Consider the following 20,545-nt stretch of genomic DNA (forward strand, 5'->3'; position numbering starts at 1 on the left):
AATTGCATTGAGTCGCTCTACAGTCACCACAACCGCTAGCGGAATTCTTAACCAAGATCTTCCCCTTTTTATATACGTATATACCTATGTATGTAGATGCAGTGTGGCATCCGCTGGCTTCGGCGCGGCTTGCCAATTTGACTATCAAACCGAAAAGTTATCCAATTATAAATCATGGAAAGTAGATGTAGATGGACAAATGAGAACAAATCCTTTTATTATATTATTTAAATGAAAAAAAAAAATCGCAAATGCAATGCAACATAAAATCGAAAACTCCATAATTATATGTATATGTGTATGTTTTGGGAATTCAGTTCCATTAACCTACAATAAGTAGGGAGAAATACACTGCCCCTTCAACTAAATACAACCGACTTTCTATGTTGTTATTGTATAAGCTATTTGTTGTTGTATAAAAGAGAGTCTGTAATATTTCGTCTGTTTTTTGGCAACACTTTGGAAGTTGGTTGGGACAGCATAAATTACTTGGCTGCTGCAGTGAAAAGTATTACATAGAATGACGTTTATGTACCTACATATGTTTGCCCATGTGTGTTATACATAGTTTTACAAACTATGGAATCTTTGTCGGGCTGAAAATTCGGGAATACTTGTAGCTAATAAATATTTCTTTGTTGGAGTCGAATGCTCGTTTTCATATGATACTTTTGATGCTAATTTTGTGGCGAAATGACAATGCTACCACTTTTAAAGCAAAATGAAGTCATACACTTCGTATTAAAACTATATATCCTTATACATCAAGGTATGGAAGTGAGTTCGAAGCACGTAAAAATATGTCCTCTAAACAGATCCATGCCCTGATACTATAATATAATTTATTACATTATAACTCATTTCTTCGGAGAAAACCTATTGGGGCTTTAATCACTTTAATGCTGACAAATGATATGAAAATTATCACAAAGGCAACTGGTGGAGGTTTATACATGAATTATTCGCATGGACTTCATATATACTCATTAAAATATCAGAGATAAATCAACAACTTTTATTCATCAATCAATTAATTTATCGAAATATAATTGGCATATCTTTCCTGCAGGTTTTATCAATTCTTAATTGATTGGAACTTTTCCGCATATTTCTCATTAATTATGTCTTTAGTTAAGAGCAAGAACAATCTAAGTCGATTCTACAAAAAAAAACTATACATTTTCTATTTCATTTTACTCCCTTTCTCTTCTTTCTGCAAACTTTTTGACTCTCTTCGTAACGTTATTCCGTACTAACGAATATTTCTCATTACAGAGTGAGATTCAGTTATCATCTTCCGTTCATTGATTTTATATGATGATTTATCAATTAATTTTATCTTACCCTCTACTGGCCATTGCGTGTTGTTCAAGGTGCAATCTTGTATTCTGTAATTCTTGGTCAATGTCCACGCTTATGCTAAAGACATCCAGCCGTGTTGATCATGTTAAAGATTTACAAATGCTTTAAAATTGACACTCATCTGTCCTCAATTTCACAATGATTGTGTTTGGTGGCCACCGTAGCCGAATGGCTTCGTGCGTTACTACCATTCGGAAGAACGCAGGTTCGAATCTCCATGCATTTGCCGTTCGGAGTCGGCTTAAAACTCAAACACCAAAAAAAGGTGTAAGCGCCAATTATATATATAATAATACATATGTCTATGTATGTATGTATATATTCATATGATTTTCTAAATGAGAATTGAAACTGAAACTGTAGATTATTACGTAGTTTACTGCTGATATAAGCGATTTGAGTTGAATGCGCTTAACTAAAAATACACAACCTGATTAATAGTGTTACACAATAAAATAATAGACTTTTGTCAGTGGACCCCTAGGACTTGGGAAATCTCTGCCAAACGTCCAACTAAAAACACAAACAAAGCAACATAAACATATTTGTATCAAAATATGAAATGAAACCTGGTATATCAGAATAAATTAAATATATTTACCTAGATTCGTTGAATTACCCATTTCGTTTTTCCTTCAAAATTTTCACTACAACCTGGCAGTGATTATTATTCCATCGATCCACATTTCCAAACATTCATTGGAGAGCTACTGTCGTAAGGCACAAACGTCAGTATAAGTTTTTTATTTGAAGCGTAAACAACAATATTTTTACCACACTTGAAAATGTCGAATTTCGTGCCAAATAATGTGTTTTTGCGGGGAATTCTTCTTCATTATTTTAATATGAAGAAAAAAGCAGCCGAAAGTCATCGTATTTTGGTGGAAGTTTATGGTGAGCATGCTCTATCTGAGCGAACGTGCCAGAAGTGGTTTGCACGCTTTAAAAGTGGTGATTTTGGCTTGGAAGACGAAGAACGCGAGGGTGCGCCGCCAAAGTTCATGGATACCGAATTGGAGGAATTGCTCGATCAAGATCCGGCTCAAACGCAAGAAGAGGTTGCAAAAACTTTGGGAGTTGATCAATCAACCATTTCCAAACGTTTAAAAGCCATGGGAATGATCCGAAAGGTAGGCCATTGGGTGCCGTATGAATTGAAGCCAAGAGACGTTGAACGCCGTTTTATGGCATGCGAACAACTGCTTCAACGGCACAAAAGAAAGGGTTTTTTGCATCGAATTGTGACTGGCGATGAAAAGTGGGTCCATTACGACAATCCAAAACGTCGGGCAACGTATGGATACCCTGGCCATGCTTCAACATCGACGTCGGCGCAGAATATTCATGGCCTGAAGGTTATGCTGTGTATCTGGTGGGACCAGCTGGGTGTTGTGTATTATGAGCTACTGAAACCGAATGAAACGATTACGGGGGATGTCTACCGACGACAATTGATGCGTTTGAGCCGAGCACTGCGAGAAAAACGGCCGCAATACGCCGATAGACACGACAAAGTTATTTTGCAACATGACAATGCTCGGCCACATGTTGCACAAGTGGTCCAAACATACTTAGAAACGCTCAAATGGGATGTCCTACCCCACCCGCCGTATAGTCCAGACCTTGCGCCATCCGATTACTATCTCTTCCGATCGATGCAACATGGCCTGGCTGACCAGCACTTCCGTAATTACGATGAAGTCAAAAAATGGATCGATTCGTGGATTGCGGCAAAACCGACCGAATTTTTCACAAAGGGAATCCGTGAATTGCCAGAAAGATGGGAAAAAGTAGTAGTAAGCGATGGACAATATTTTGAATATTAAATTTGTAACCATTTTACGTCAATAAAGTTTCAAATTTCGAAAAAAAAAACCGCACGAACTTATTCATAGTCCTATTATGTATGCAAAAAATATGAAAATTATAGGCATCTCGGTTGCAAACAAATGCAGGTTATGTACGAGTGCATACTTGGAAATTGCTTTGCATTTTGTTACTTCAGAAGCCCTCTTATTTGAGCACGCCTGACTATACCTACACAAATGTGCAAGCGCATAAGTGTGCAAGATTGACGTGATTATTCAGACGCATCAATCTCTAATGGAAGATGCAGGTCTAAAAAGACTGTGAAACCATTAAAATTACCAAGCCGGAGTTGGTGCAGCTGCTGAAAAAGTTTATTTTATGGTAATCGACTGCACACAAACCACATCTACTTTGAAGCTTCGGAGAGGATGCAATCGAAGCATATGTTCTCAAGCGCCTCTAGGTACACCACATTAAGCCATGGACATTTCAGCAACATTTTCTTACAAATGCTACGAGAGAAAGGAACAAATTGATAGAATGAGATGTTCATTGGGGACTTTGGCCGTTATTTCCAGACAGCAAACGAGGATGTACACATAGTCACTCAAAAAAAAAAAATGAAAAATTGTAATGCAGATATAAACCGATTGCCTCTAAATAACCAATAACAAAGCCGATCGATTTCTAAAACGGTAGCTACAACGCACAGTGGGAACTTTTCATGTAGACTGCGGCCATAAATCAATTTTTTTCACATCGTTCGATTTGCATGAAATTTTCAAAATTTATTAACAACTAATTAAGAATTGTTGTTTTAAAATTTTAGACTATAATCTTTATTATTTTTCTGTACACAGTATGTCAAAGTTAAGGTATGACAACATACTTGAAATATGGGAGTTCAAAGTGCTATATTTGAATGCTTGTTATTTACATATGAAACATCACACAACATTTCTAAAAATGCAATTCGTAAGAACCATTTTTCTTTATTAAAAATGACAAAAACAAAATAAATTCCTAAAAAATGGAAAAAAGTTGCATGTAACATTTATCATTTTCAAAGGACTAGAAAATATATTGCACCGCTGAGCACCGAATTAAGACTTATATCAAATTAAAGCTTGAAAATTCAGCTAAAAGTTAAAGAAAACAAGACATAGCACAGCTTAGCACAGCGATTTATACACAACAAAAACCACAAACAACCATGCGCGAAATTCACACTGCGCGCTATGCATATGTTTACGTGCAATAGTCGGAGCGAGTCTTGTCGCCAAAGCGAGTGGTGGGAGAGTACACAGAAGTGAGTTCTTAATGAGTTGGCGGTGAATCGTCAATTGTCCGTTATGGATTAAAATATAAATATGCTTGCATTATTATCTTTGTGACAGTGACAGTTAATACAAGTTTAATATAAAGTGTTTAGAAATTTATTAAAGTTATGGATAAATCTAATATTCATTATAATGCGATTGTTGAACTATTGTTCGATAGGGATAAAGATATTGACGTTGTTGTTGATGTCATATCAGCAAATTATAATTTGTCTGAGACAAATATAATTAACTTTCGCAAATTTTTAATAAAATATTTCTATCCAAAATTTAAATTAAAGTGGAACAAAAGTGCGCGCATTAAATCCAGGTTTTTAATTGATAATAAACAATGGCTTTCACGGCTTTATACGATAAATAAAAACGTTTTGAATATTGAGCAGCCAAGTACTTCGCTTTCAGCCAAACGTGGAAGACCTTGTATTTCATTTGAAGAAAGTCATGAGAGAACTAAGAGGACTAAAATAAAACAAATTTGTGAAAATTATTCTGAAGAGCTGATAGTGTCTGCAGCTAAAAGATTTAATAAAGAAGAAAATTTTAAATCGTTTACACCTGAAAAAGCACTTAGCCTCATAATCGATGCTGCATTATCAAAGCACCAGTATGAAATTTTAAGAAGCTCAGCCAAAGAAATCGGTTGTGATATTTTTCCAAATTATAAACAAATTTTGGCAGTTAAAAAGCAATGTTATCCTGCTAATATTACGGTTGAGGAAAATTGTAGTAGTGTTGGATTACAACAATTACTTGATCACACAGTTTCAAGAATTTTTAAATCTAAATCGCAATGTGAGGTTGAAGAGTTTCCACATCAGTTGCGTTTATTAAGCAAATGGGGCTGTGATGGGTCATCTGGGCACAGCAGTTAAAGAAATTGGAATACCATGATGATGTAAAAAATTTATTAAAAGATTGAAAAAAAAAAAAAAAATTTTTATTGCAGTACTATGAAAAGTAGGCGTAAAAATAGTAGGAATAATTTGAAATTCACACCAAATATTGAAAACTTTTTAAAACGTAAATGTACCAAAATTTTAAAGTTTGACCTAAAATTTTATGCCAGTTAGAGCATTTTTTAAGTTAGTATTGTATGGGAGGTGGTCGTAAGAGGGGGCAGATTTTTACAAAATTATTACCCAATATTAGGAATTACACAAAATACAAGTATACAAAATTTTGTTATTTTTTTTTTAATTTTGTGGAAGTTATGGCTACTTTATTGTTAAGGTTGTGTGGGAGGTAGGCGTAAAAGTGGGCGGATTTTTTTGATTTTTTAACTAGAAGTTTAAAATGTCTTAAAAGTGATTTCTGCATATTTTCAAACTTCTAGAATGACTCTTTGTATTTTTGGCCGCTGTGGCACCACTGTGCAACGCATCCTGGAGTCAAAATTTCAAAATGGTACAGGCCAAATCCAAATGACTGTTGTTCATTTAAACTATGTATTTTTCAAAAATAAATTTACTTATATAAGTACTTCGTAGATCACCAATAGGATATTTCTCTCAAAACGCATATCAAAAGGCAATCCCCCCATGGTGGATTGATTCCACGTTGTAGGAGTATTCTCATATAACTCGTACCTTGGTCCCATAGGTGTCAAGTTTTTGTTGTAGGGAAATAAATTTCCTTTTTAACTTAGGTCTTGTTTTGCTTCCACTTGTCATGGCTGAGAAATCAATATCTTATTTAAAAGATAAAAACGTATGAAAAATAAGATTTCTTTACCTTTCAGGACATATGTGTATGTATAATCAAAATCTTCAACACACTAACACTTTAAAAACTATGAACACGTAAATTTAATTATGAACCCTACAAATAACACAGGCCGACAAAATTTAACCAACATTCAGACCCAGAAACCAGACTATATATTTCCGAAGGTCTATGATGCGCTGAATCCAAATCTGGCCTCTGAATTGCTCTATCAGCTCTGGTTTTCGAGATATCCTAACCTAAAAGTGCAAAAAACCCCATTTTTGCCCATATTTGAGGTTATGTAGCCTTGCAGATGTTTTCTTTCACCAAAATTAAAGGGTGGCATCTTTAAATACAATCCTTCTTTTTTCAAATGGCGTTTTGTTTGCTCAAATACCATTTTTTTTCGCAGAGATATCGCATTTTGAAATTTTCATGTTTCGAAATTTTCCTACACCTGAAAATCGATTAAGATAACATAGACATGATATATTCGATTACTAATTTTCTTGAATTGAGTCTTATTTTTCTTAAAATTTTGTCTCACACCATAAGTGTGCTGACTCACCACATCCCTACACTATCTAACCTTTGGGTACCGAGTCACACACAGCCCTAACCCCTAGAAACCACCCCTATCATACCGCGAGCAGGCTAACCCACATAACCGCAAGCAGGCTTTCCCACAAACTCCAAATTTACATACTATTAATCCATATATTTCAGGCCCTCAAACCCAATAAAATTAGTAAGCGACTATATCATGTCTATGTTATCTTAATCGATTTTCAGGTGTAGGAAAATTTCGAAACATGAAAATTTCAAAATGCGATATCTCTGCGAAAAAAAATGATATTTGAGCAAACAAAACGCCATTTGAAAAAAGAAGGATTGTATTTAAAGATGCCATCCTTTAATTTTGGTGAAAGAAAACATCTGCAAGGCTACATAACCTCAAATATGGGCAAAAATGGTGTTTTTTGCACTTTTAGGTTAGGATATCTCGAAAACCAGAGCTGATAGAGCAATTCAGAGGCCAGATTTGGATTCAGCGCATCATAGACCTTCGGAAATATATAGTGTGGTTTCTGGGTCTGAATGTTGGTTAAATTTTGTCGGCCTAGTTCCATTAAACACGAAAGATACGATTATCGTAAAAACTCAAACTAATAAATTAATTTTAGTTATCAATCCGAATTTTGCATGGACAGAGAAGCAGATATTAGTTTAAATTATTTCGGATACTTTTCCTTGTAGACTAGTGTAATTTTTTCTGTCTTAAAGAAATGTTTAATATTTTTTTAGTAGAAATTTTTAGGTTAAGGGAAATATGTAAAGAAGATATAACATATGATATCTCTCATTTGTCGATACAGTTATTTTTATATTCAACGTTTTCTACTGTTTTCATGAAACATGATTTGTCTAGCAGAATAAATTTCTTGTGTAACTTACTGCGGTCGTCACTCAATAGCAAACCTCAAAGTGTATTTCTGCCATGAAAAAGCCTCTCATAAAAATCGTCTGCCATTCGGAGGCGGCATAAAGCTGTAGGTCCCTCGATTCGTGGAGAACATCAAGATGTACACAAAAAATACGAAAATGAGCTCGGCTAAACATAGGATGTACCCTCCAATTATACACGTAAAAAAGGGTAACTTTGATAGTAAGTAGCTCAAGTCGACTTGAAATAGAAATTTTACTTTTTACCGCTAAGATTGTTATTGGAACAAGGGAGCACAACAGTTTCGTTTCGACTTAAGCTAACATGTCATACGACCACAGGTACTTATGTGTATATACATACACTGAAGAGCAAAACTGTAACAAAATGTAATACTTTCTATTTCAACACATTTTTTTTTAGACATGTTTTAACAAATCAAATATTTTGTTTGCATAACTTTATTGGCATGTATGGACTCTCTCTCTCAAACCGGTTTGGTGTCAATGCAACAACAACAACACTAGTAGCAAGCAATAATGCAAATAAAGACAAATGTTACAGTTTTGCACTCACTCTTAATTTTCAAATTTTCCGTTATTTTTCTCGTAATTATATATTTGGTGGATTTTTAATTATTATAAACGTGACCGTGAATAAGACAAAATGTTAAATCGAAATTGCCATTCATGAAATCGGAGCCCAAACAATCGAAAATGTGCTTAAAAATTGGGTTGATCGAATAGCCTACTGTAAAGCCAGTCGTTGCAGTCATTTGAAAGATATTATTTTTCATTCATAAAGGACAATGTTCAATCTTCAAAATAAAAAAAAGTTTGAAAAAATATTGATTAGTTTTTTTTTATAGCCGATTCAAAAAGCAAATTTTACATTGCCCAACCTGTACATTGCGTGTGTATGATTCCAGAAGATATTGGACATCAGACTTTTACGCCCTTAGTGGCAACAAAATTTGAACATTTCAAACGAGACACAATGTTGCATCAACCTTGACCCGTTTTTGTCTTGTCTACCTTTTCGTTGGCGTGTGCCTCCGATTGTGTGTGGTGGGTGGAGTATTGGCGCCAGTTGTGTTCTAGATTCGCTGTATATTTTCCGACACAAGTGTGCATGTGTGTACACACATGCACCTATATAATACGAATACATAGTATTTATAAAAGTACGCGGCTATAGATCGGCATCGATTCGTACATTACCTCAAAACTATCATCAACGAATTATTACGAATATGTTTTAATAGAAACTTTTTCTTTGTTACTTTCCGAATAAGTGCTGGCTGCAATGACGATTGATGATCATACACTAAATTTTATTCAGCGTAGTGATTTACCGCGCTGAGTATTTGATTCAAAGAAATCTAAGTTAGGATAAGACGTTCACGCTCGGAAAACAACCTTAACTTATTAATGGGAAATATTAGAACATTATTCCTCGGCGATAGCTAAAAAGGCATACCACTTTTTTAAATAATATGCAATATAGTTTTCATACCAAATGTAGAAAAAAACGCGTAAAAAAACTTTAGCAAGCAGCCAGTTTTAATAGTCAGTCCTAGTTCAAATTAAATTGATGATTTTTATTAATTGGCATACCCTTTAACTAACATTTAAGAAAAGTGCGCGAATAGCAAACCGAAAAGTATTTTTTTTTAATAGTTTTTAAAATCGAATATATCGAAAACGGTTAGGTTTTGACATTATGCCATATAAACAGTCCAATTGGAAATTACCTAAATAATAATACCTTTAAGTATCTAGGACGACATTTCCACTAACCCTGTGTAGTTCACAATTGAAATGTTTAAGCCACTTCGACTATGTTTAAACCGACAAATTAGTGGGACAATTAAGCTTTGAATTCCATTGGTATTCACGCACATGCAATTTAGCTTAAACAATTAATATTTCACCGCTTAAGGTGTTTTATTTTGCTTGTGAGAAATTCGCTGTGAGGAAAATGGGGGAAAACATAACATTAAAACGATTTTTAATAATTTATAATAGATATTTTGAGATTTCCCAGTCAGTAAATTCGAGTTTTGAGTGCAATCTGGCTAGATATACTTAGTAATTCGTTAAAGTTTAAGGAGGCAGCAGTTATTTCTCCTTGCAACATTAGAACAAAATGCAACTCTATGGTGAATTGCACTGCGTTCTTCCACAGCCCACGGAGCGCCTCCACTCGCTTTTATCACATATTGAGAACATTGACTTCACCCCCGTCACTCTGTCCCAATCTCTTTCTTTTCTTAAAAAAAAGAAGATTCTTAAAACATACTATTTTCACTGAAAAATCTTTGCTTTGTGTTGTGATTTTAGTTTTCATGATGTTCTAGTTTCTCATTCGACAGACATTGAATAACACAAACTTCACAGGGTTGCTTAGGGTATCTGATCAAGCTAGTAAACAGAACCGTTTATTACAACAACAAAAGAAACTGGACGGAAACAAAACGATTTATTGCAAAGACTGCTGATGACTTAATCAATTGTTTGTTTCTTTATCAATTCTTATTTCTACTTTATTCTTTGGTTACATTAACCTAACCTAGCATTTCATTTTGGTATACAATTTGATACTCTTTTTTGTTCTCTCACTTTCTCTACGTTTACGTCACGGCGATGTTACGTTCATTTTTCCGCTCCAATATGGGCAAACTTATGTGCTATCATTGTTGACCATCCTGCTGAGATTCAGCCCAAAAAATCTTAGTTACCATTTCTCAATGGTCAAAAACACCTATCTAGTCCATTTTCTATAAGAGTGGCCATGGATACTACCACTCCACTACCTACACCAAACTTTCACTATCTTGAAACACTTTGTTGGTTTGGTGTTCCTCGATGTCTTTGAAAATATTCTCAAATATTTCAAATATTCTTGAAAACGTTGTCAGTGTCAAACATAAAATATAATTCAAAAATATTTTCCGCAATCGTAATATCCTCTTCAATCATTAGTTCATATTGCACCCCAGTATATGGAAGAAATTTCCGCCCCTTGAGCTGGCTTCAATGTTCGATCTAAATATTTGTACAATACATATGGAAGTTATTAATTGGCCACCAATATTGATACGAAAATTTTTATTTTTAAATTTCGCTTAAATACTCGTACCCACAAAAGTCAAATTGTTCACTGACCTATCGAATTCCTTTCATTTTAGGTAAGTCAATACACACCATATCGAGATTTATTGATGTATATTTTCCACTTCCGTCTGGTTATCGGGTAAGTGCTATTTAGAAATGGACAATTGTGCCAGTTGCTCTTTACCATTACAAAAGGGTAATTCTGCGGTATCTTTGATAGATACATATACTTATATAATATATAGTTTAAGTTAGTTAAAGTTACAATTTTCCTACTTCATGTATTTCCTTTTGTGGGCACTGCCGTCTCAACATTTCATTTTCAAAGTGTGACGATGAGTTATGAGGGCACGGGATTATATGCTCCCAAAATCAAGATTCAAGTATGTGCATGAAAAATGCACTGAAAATTGAGAAATATGCATGAAAAATAAAACAAAGTATGTTAGAAACAACAGCTTCAATGCAGTGATTTTTTTTAATTTTGTAGATAAAGTTTTGTACCAAAAGAGTTTAATTTATTTTTCTTAGTAGACAGGTACATTTCCAAATACATATGTCACAATTCTATATTAATATGTCTATCATATACCTACATACATATATGTATAAATTTCATATAGTATTCATATATTGGGTAGTCGAAAAAGTCTTTTCGTATTTTGTCAATAGATGTCGTTGGAGTCATCTACTCGTATCTCCAGTGCTACCAATCACATTGTGTCATATCATATGGTGTTAGAAAGGTGACATTTTAAGCTTCATTTAACCAAAAAAAATTAAATTCGGAGAATTTAAAAAATATTATTGCTGTTCAAAAATGAGTGAAAGTAATGAAGAAATTCGCTATATTTTAAAATTTTTGTATAAAAAAGGGGAGAATGCCACGCAAGCCACCAATGAAATTTGTGAAGTTTATGGAGACGATGCTGTATCAGTTCGTGTAGCACAATAATGGTTCGCTAGCTTCCGTTCTGGAAATTTCCATGTGAAAGATGCACCTCGCTCCGGTCGACCTATCGTTGAAAAAGTCGATGAAATTATGGAAAAGATTGACCAGGGCCGCCACATAAGCTGCCATGACTAAGGCACTAAACATTCATCATCAAACGGTTTTGAACCATTTAAAAAAGGCTGGTTACAAAAAGAAGCTCGATGTTTGGGTACCACATGAATTGTCTATGAAAAATTTAATGGACCGAATTAAAATCTGCGATTCTTTGCTGAAACGAAAGGAGACGAAAAGTGGATCAAATACGACAAGAATGTGCGAAAAAGATCATGGTGCAAGGGTGGTGAAGCTCAACAAATGGTCGCAAAGCCAGGATTGACGCCTCGAAAGGTTATGCTGTGTGTTTGGTGGGATTGGAAAGGAATCATCCACTATAAGCTGCTTCAGCCTGCTCGAACAATTGATTCTACACTTTACTGTCAACAACTGATGAGATTGAAGTAAGCAATCGAAAAAAAAATGGCCAGAACTGAACAGCAGAAAGGGCGTCTTCTTCCATCCGGACAACGCTAGGCCACACACATCTTTGATGACTCGGCAAAAACTGGGAGAGCTTGGCCGGGAAGTTTTGATGCATCCACTATATAACCCTGACCTTGCACCATCGGACTACCATTTGTTTCGGTCAATGCAGAACTCCCTTAATGGAGTGAAGCTGGCTTCAAGAGAAGCCTGTGAACATTACTGACAAACCACAAAAGTTTTACACTGATGGAATAATGTCTCTAGAAGAAAAATGGCAAAAGGTGGTCGACCAAAATGGTACATATTTGGTTTAATAAAGTTCATTATAAATATAAAAAAAAAATTAGTTGAAGTTTGATTAGAAATACGAAAAGACTTTTTCGACTACCCAATATTTAATTCAATTTAATCTTTAGGTAACGACTTACGAGCGTTTAAATTATAAACAATAAAACTTTCACGGTTTGCTCTTAAAAACGAACAAAAAACCACGTAAAATTCAGAAAAATGCATGCAATTTTTATTTAAATCGATAGTACAGGCCATATAATTTAATGTTTGAAGATTATTTCATGCAAATGTTGACCGCGACTGCGCTTCAAAGGGTCCATCCAATTAGTCCAATTTTGGCATATTCTTTCCAATGTTTCGGCCGGTATCTCACATATAAATGATTTAATGTTCTCTTCCAATGCGTTAATTGAAGCAGACGTGTCTGAATAGACATGATCCTTAACATAGCCCCACAAAAAATAATCTAAACGCGTTATATCGCACGATCTGGGTGACCAATTGACAGGTCCCGAACGTGAAATAAAATGTTCACCGAACTCGTCTCTCAACAAGACCATTGTTACGCGTGCTGTGTGGCATGTGGCACCGTCTTGCTGAAACCACATGTCGTGCAAGTCAAGCTCTTGCATTTTGGGCAAAAAAAAGTTGAACATCATTTCACGGTAGCGCTCACCATTCACAGTTACGTTACGATTCGCAGCATCTTTGAAGAAGTACGTTCCAATGATACCTCCAGCCCATAAATCGCACCAAACTGTGACCTTTTCTGGATACATTGGTAGCTCTTGCAGTTCTTCTGCTGCCGTACCCATTGATCAAAAAATGAGCTTCGTCGCTGAACACAATTTTTCGATAAAAAAGTGGATCTTCGGCCCACTTTCCAAGAGCCCATTCACCAAAAATCCTTTCGCAAAATTTTCCACGTTGTTGAGTAACAGAGGCCCAATTGCTGCGAACGGCGACGAATCGATAATTGATGGTCATCATTAACACTGGCCGATACAGCTGCGATATTTTCTTCAGTTCGCACTCTACGTAAGCGTGTTGGTGGTTTGATGTCCAATAATGTAAATTTGGTTCTAAATTTAGTCAAAATAGCTCGAATAGCCGCTTCAGTGGGTCGATTAAACTGACCATAAAATGGAAGAAGCGCGCGATAAACTTTCTTAACAGAACACGCATTTTTATAATAAAATTCAATGATTTGCAAGCGTTGTTCGTTTGTAAGACGATTCATGGTTAAATTATAGACCAAACTGAAGATGTTTGACAGTGAAACAAAACACGAAATGTACGTCAGCTGTTTAAACCAACTGTTTAAAAAGATAATAGCTAAAAAATCACCCGTTATAAACACATTGACGACGACAGACACAGGACGACTCGCAGCATCTGTCAAATATTAAAATACCCTCGGTGATAAACAAAAAAAAAAATAAAATAATGTTTAACTCGAACTCAACTTGCTTATAACAGTGCTTCCAAGTATATGTATGTACATATGTATATGTGGATATTGCATGCATTTTTTATTTTTAATTTGTAATTTGTTTTCTATATATAATTTTTCTTGCTCAAGCCTCGCTTCGTAACAGCTCTTTTCTTTGCCAAATGCCAACAAAATATACTAATTCGGTGCAGCAAGTTGTTGACATTCGTGAGTCGTTGAGCGCTGCCGAATGGAGTATATTCATCTAGACTTTATTACAGAGTTTGTGTTGTTGCTTTATATAAAGCATGGAATTCGCGAACCTTTCGAGTTTTCTTTTTCCACGAGATAACAAGAGAACTCAACTTATGCACAAATTCCAACCCAGTACTTGAATGCGAAATGGGACTAATACATACATACATACTATGTATATACATATATTATATGAGATTAAGTTTTTGGAATGTTTAACTCACCAATAATTTATAATTAATTTCGAAGTGTTATTTTAAATGTATATTTGACATTTGTCATTCATGATTGAAGCCTCACAATCGAATTCTCTTAATTATATGTATGTATGTACTTTGGAGAGAGAGAAAACCCGTTTTTAGTAGATGCTTCTCTTATACAGTCACTACAGGCATTATGATGAGTTTTAACGTTAACAGGAAGGTTTTATCGAAATTCACTAGAGAACAACGAACTTTTCAACATGTCTGATGAGCGACACACTCCAGTCAAAAGAGTAAATTGATCGTGGTAACTGGAAAATGGAAGTTTAATGAATCTGTTTCATTGGAATTTCTGGTATGCAGCTTTCAGAGTGATCAATGGAGTGTATCATTATAATTGAGCACTTGAATCAGTGCTGTGACTATGGAACGTACAAACAAATAGCTCGGCGATTAATCGAAACAGCAATGAACTCAGATGTACGAAAAACTTAATACATTAATAAACGAAACAATTATTGCAATCGTATTGAAGATATAAAAGTGGATATGCATTTCTGTGCATTTTTTTATTTATTTATATTTATGTGTGAAGGGCGACGGTTCCATACGAGAAATTTATTTCATTAATTTAGGTTTATACTGTATACTTTATATTACACTACAAACCAATGTTCTCACTTATTAGAGGTTTCTTCAAACTCCAAATACAAGTTATCTTACCTTGATTGGAAGTTTTGAGAACATATTCAGAGCATTTTGCCATATTACCATTTCACTCTTTATTAGCTTCCGTTGTAAAATAAAATAAAAATAATGTAATCGTGAACTCTGCATTTATTCTTCCAAATATTTATTTATTTTATTTATTTATAGAAAATGTAATTATAAGTGATTAAGGCAACTAGCAGCAGAGGCTATCGGCCTGTATTTTAATTATTTCTAATTATATCAAATTTTCCAATGACCACATATGTATGTAGCTTCACAAAACAATTTCGCTTTCACCATTGAACTTTGAATTTATATAGAACGTGGCATATTTGCTGGCATATTTTGGATGTTAGACTGCCAGTATTATTAGTCAAAAGAATAATTTCGCTATTAAAATAATTGAGATAGAGCAAAAGGACAAGGAAAGTTAGCCCACAAGTAAGGAGCTCTTTTTATCGCATACATATCGCAAAATATAACGTTTTTTTGTCTATATGTACATATGCGTAATTTTTCATTTTAACTATTCTACTCTTTTACATTAAATTTTTGCAGTTAGCGTAAAAAAACGTTCACATATAAGTAGATGATCTACTTTTTCGCGCTTAACTCAAAATCCGTAATTAAAAAGCGCGATTTCCTATACAAAAATTCTCTCCAAAAATCTGAGATTATAAAATAATCCTAGATAATAACGGATAATAACATACAACCCTGTGTTTTCTGTGTTATCGATAACTATTATTACGAATGTAAGGAGAAACATCAAAATGAAAACTAAATGCAGCAAAGAAAATAGGTCTGTAAACATAATTCTAATAAAATGTTTGTTAAATATTATTAATTATGGATTCATTTTATAGAAAAAAGCGTGTGTCCATAAACGTTTTTTCCTCTTATTACTTATTATAAAATGTAATATCGAACTTCGAATGCGTATTGCTGTCATAATTTTTTAAAACCTCAGTAAACGTCTCCTACGGATTTCCTCCAACCAATTAAATTAGCTATTGCTTCTCCTTATCTTTTCTTCATATCGTTAATCATAAACAAACCAAAAACACCGAAATATTCCACCAAAATAATTTCTATGAAGAAAAACCTTACAAAAGTATTGTCAGCTGATTGTCAATTTTGGAGGTAATCTGCCATATGTGAATGGGTAGAATAATTTGGTGGATTTATAGGTGATTAATACATATGTGAACGTATTATAATTATAATAAATACAATTCCTAGAGCTTGAGTCTGTTTATCGATTCACTCTGCCGCGTGTTTCATCAAAGAGCTCCAACCGGAAGTGAAAGTATTGAAAAGTCAGACAATTTTAATGTTCTCGATATACATCTACCCGTTTACCGTTTATACATTAAATAAATGTTTATCCTTTTTATCGTATCAATATTTCACATGTTTCATGACAAAATCATTTTTATAAAAGTGTTGACTAATCAGCAGATTAATGACGTGATGAGTAAAATGTTAAAATATCCAAATAGCATAAGAATACATTCTTCAAACATTTTTCTTACTATTTTACTGATCAATGCCTGCTTACGAGTAGCTTTAAATAGTTCTTGCTTGCTGGCAATAACATTTCTCATTGAGATGTCTCACTTGAGGCTATGTTTTGTTTTACATTGGAAGTGAGCTCTTAAGCCGAACAGATCTGTCACGCCCCGAAGTTATTCTCACAATTAGGGTTTTCACCTTAGCGGATGACCGAGCCTGGCAATCGATCATCTTTGATGGGGGAGTCGGCAGCAGAACTCTGCCCGCTCATTTCACATGTACTCACCCACTCACCCAATCAGTCGTTGTGCAGACGAGCACGAAGCAATTTTCGTGAGAGCTGTGTGGATTTTTTTCGCCGCTCACCAACACAGTCTCAGTTCTTTCGCAAAAAAATCGCTGGCATAACCCATCTGATGTCAGCTCACCACCTGATTCTCGAAACTTCGCTGAGAGCCGGTTAACGGTCTGATCTTGGCCACACCTCTGAATACCTTTCATCGTGCCAAAACACGACATTATCAACAAATCATTCGGCAAAAAATGCCAATATTATTATCCCTCAGCAAAAGTAAAGTTTCAGTATATAAAACAAAGTTAATTAATTTAAGCATTTCAAGTGTATTTGCGACATAACTAGTATAACTAGTTCCTCGCAGAGACCAGCAAGCGACTCTAATACTCGTAGCGCCAACATATTATATTTAGCTACAGTGGAAACTACAAATCAACAAGTAAAAGGCAACAAACAATCACTATTCGGGTGCAATATATGTACGTATACATAAGTCTGTAGTATACAAGCAAAGTATGCACATATTATGTATTTGTAAAATTATTTAAAAATTTTTATGTATGTATGTATGTACTTACTTGTGTAAATATATGCAATACAATATACTAAAACACAATCTTTTGGATTGGTACTCGTCTACGTAGTCACCGTGTTGTTGTTATTGTATAAGTGTACTTCAGTTGGCGATTTCTCGTTATTGGTTAACTCTGAGGAACGCGGGTGACGTGCTCTCTAGATGGTTTCGGTGAAGGGTCCGATATTCCACTACCAGTTTGACAACATAGAAATCAATGCAAAAATTCTGGAGAGAAACAGAGATACACGTACATGTATATGCATATGTATGTATGTGTGTATGGTACATTTGTGCACACGAACATTCATACACGATTGTCCAATAGCACCAACAACACGTACTACGCAAGCAAGTTTGAGACAGTATAAATGAAAGATACCGTTGAAAATAGACTGTGGTAAAGTGGGAACTGATGATCGAGTAAATCGAGAACAGGAGGTGTATTCATTTTTAGACTCTGCAATACAACTATGCATAGGTATTGGGACGGTAACAGAATTAACGAGAAAAATCAATCATGAATGTCATAAGCGACATATTTTGATATTACCGCTAACGTAAGAGATTTTCCCTATGAATATTCGTCGAAGAGACTTTTTAAAATAATTTCAACTAGTATGTAACCCCCGAAAATCGGGTGGGGAAAAGAAGAGATGAGCTCATTACCAACTGTCAATAAATCATTGTATGATTTAGGACCCTTTATGGAAACTAACAGTAAACGTAATGCAAATCGTTTTCGATCCTTTGGATCGACCGTTTAAATTCTGCCTATTGTGTTGGCTACATTTTTTCTTCTCTGCCACGAACGTGAACCTTGTTGCCAAGTGTAATGTTCAGGAATTTCTTGGTAAGTCAATGTATTTATTTGATACTATTTCAAAGGTATATTCATATATGATTTGATAATGGCTGCATACATAAAAATATACATGTACACACATAGAATACAATACAAAGAAAAAAAACACTTAAAAATGTATATCTGTGTCAAAAAGTTCGTGGATTTGATGAGTAATAGTGTTCTTTTAAATAGCGTTGGGCATCGTCTATTACTATAAAATTTCTCTGAGAATAGCCCAAATACAGTTTATCTTTGAAATAGTATCAAATAAATAACTAATTTGTCTCTCTCTCCTCATTTTTTAAAACTATTTAAAATTTTGAGTTTTGCAAAAAGGATCAAACGCACACAAAATTTTTGAATACATACATACGTTTATATATTGTAGTTCAATTGTACCATATATAAACGAAAACAAAAGCGGATGCTTCTAAAGGGTGTTTTTTTAGAGGTTAGGTTTTCAAGATGAAATAAAACGTATATAATTTAATGTTATGGCCAAGAATTTAGCTTTATTATAAAGATAAGGGTTTGCCATTATTTTTTAAAAATGATTTCGGGCAAGTGGCCGCCGCGGCTGGCTCGAATGAATTCCAGCCGAGAGGCCCAATTTTCGACCACTTTTTGCAGCTATTGGGGCCGTATGTCAGCAATAACGCGCCGAATATTCTCTTCCAAGACGTCAATCGTCTCAGGCTTATCTGCGTAGACAAGCGACTTCACATAGCCCCACAAGAAATAGTCCAGCGGTGTTATATCGCACGATCTTGGAGGCTTCGCCACAGGTCCACGGCGCGAGATAATGCGCTCACCAAAAGTTTCCTTCAATAAATCGATTGTTGCGTCGGCTGTATGGCATGTAGCGCCGTCTTGTTGGAACCAAAGGTCGTCCACATCAACATCGTCCAATTCAGGCACGAAAAAGTCATTAATCATGGCTCTATAGCGCTCTCCATTGACTGTAACATTATGGCCGACTTCATTTTTAAAGAAATATGGACCAATGATTGCCTCTGCCCATAGAGCACACCAAACAGTGACTTTTTGAGGATGTAACGGCGTCTCAGCAATGGCTTGTGGATTATGTTCACTCCAAATGCGACAATTTTGCTTATTGACATACCCATTCAACCAAAAGTGAGCTTCATCGCTGAACAAAATTTTCTTGTGAAAATCGGGATCGGTGGCCATCTCGTTTGGGGCCCATTCACCGAACGTGCGACGCGCTTGATGGTCGTTCGGCTTCAATTCTTGCACGAGTTGGATTTTGTAAGCCCGTAAACCAAGATCCTTCAGCAAAATCTTCCATAAAGTGGATGGGCACATCTGCAATTGCTGCGCGCGATGGCGGATGGACTCATTCGGGTGTTCTTCGATACTCTGCTCCACAGCAGCAATAGCGTCTTCGGTGCGCACTGTACGACGTCTCTGAGGATGCGTATTATCCACTAGAGCAAACGTGGTGCGAAACCGATCCATGGTTAATCGAATTAGTGACTCTGATGGACGATTATGTCGACCGAATATTGGACGCAGCGCGCGATGCGTCGCGCGAACCGAACCATTATTTTCGTAATAAATTTGCACGATTTGCAAACGTTGTTCAGGTGTAAGTCTATTCATTATGAAATGGCAAACCAAACTGAGCATAAATCAAGTGACAGCTGTCAAAAAGACCATCTACGAAAAAAGTAGTGCCAACTTAAAAACCTAACCTCTAAAAAAAACACACTTTACCAATCATATCCAATACGTGACGTTTCAAACACTTATCACTTACTAACCTGCTCTATTCCTCCACTTAAAGTAGGAACTCTTCTACGAACTCTTCTTGGTCGTCCTCTAGGCATATTTTAAAATTAAATATGGATGTACTTTTTTCTTAAAATAAATTCTATTTTGCTTCTGTTCAAAACTCTTTCTAATTTGCACTGTTACCGTTGTTTTAAGTGAATTGACAAATTTCAAGTCAATTGTCAATTCATACCAATTATTGCCATCACAACAAAATTTTGAAAAAAATTCGCAGCAGCACCCGTTGAGACTATGTTGATGAATACATATTTATTAGTAAAGAGAACAAAACAAAACAATTATTGAGAATCCAAATGTATACAATGCTGTGCTCATTAGAAAGAGAGCTAAACAAAGCAAACGTACTCATATACAT

At 35.1% G+C, this 20,545-nt stretch overlaps 1 protein-coding gene across 5 annotated transcripts in view; it reads left to right on the plus strand.

The window, feature by feature from the left end:
* Positions 1–20,545, plus strand: part of LOC128863184 (fibronectin type-III domain-containing protein 3A) — a 103,559-nt gene that overhangs the window by 14,999 nt on the left and 68,015 nt on the right. The window lies entirely within an intron of this gene.

The sequence above is a fragment of the Anastrepha ludens genome, chromosome 5, assembly GCF_028408465.1.
Source record: "Anastrepha ludens isolate Willacy chromosome 5, idAnaLude1.1, whole genome shotgun sequence".
NCBI lineage: Eukaryota > Metazoa > Arthropoda > Insecta > Diptera > Tephritidae > Anastrepha > Anastrepha ludens.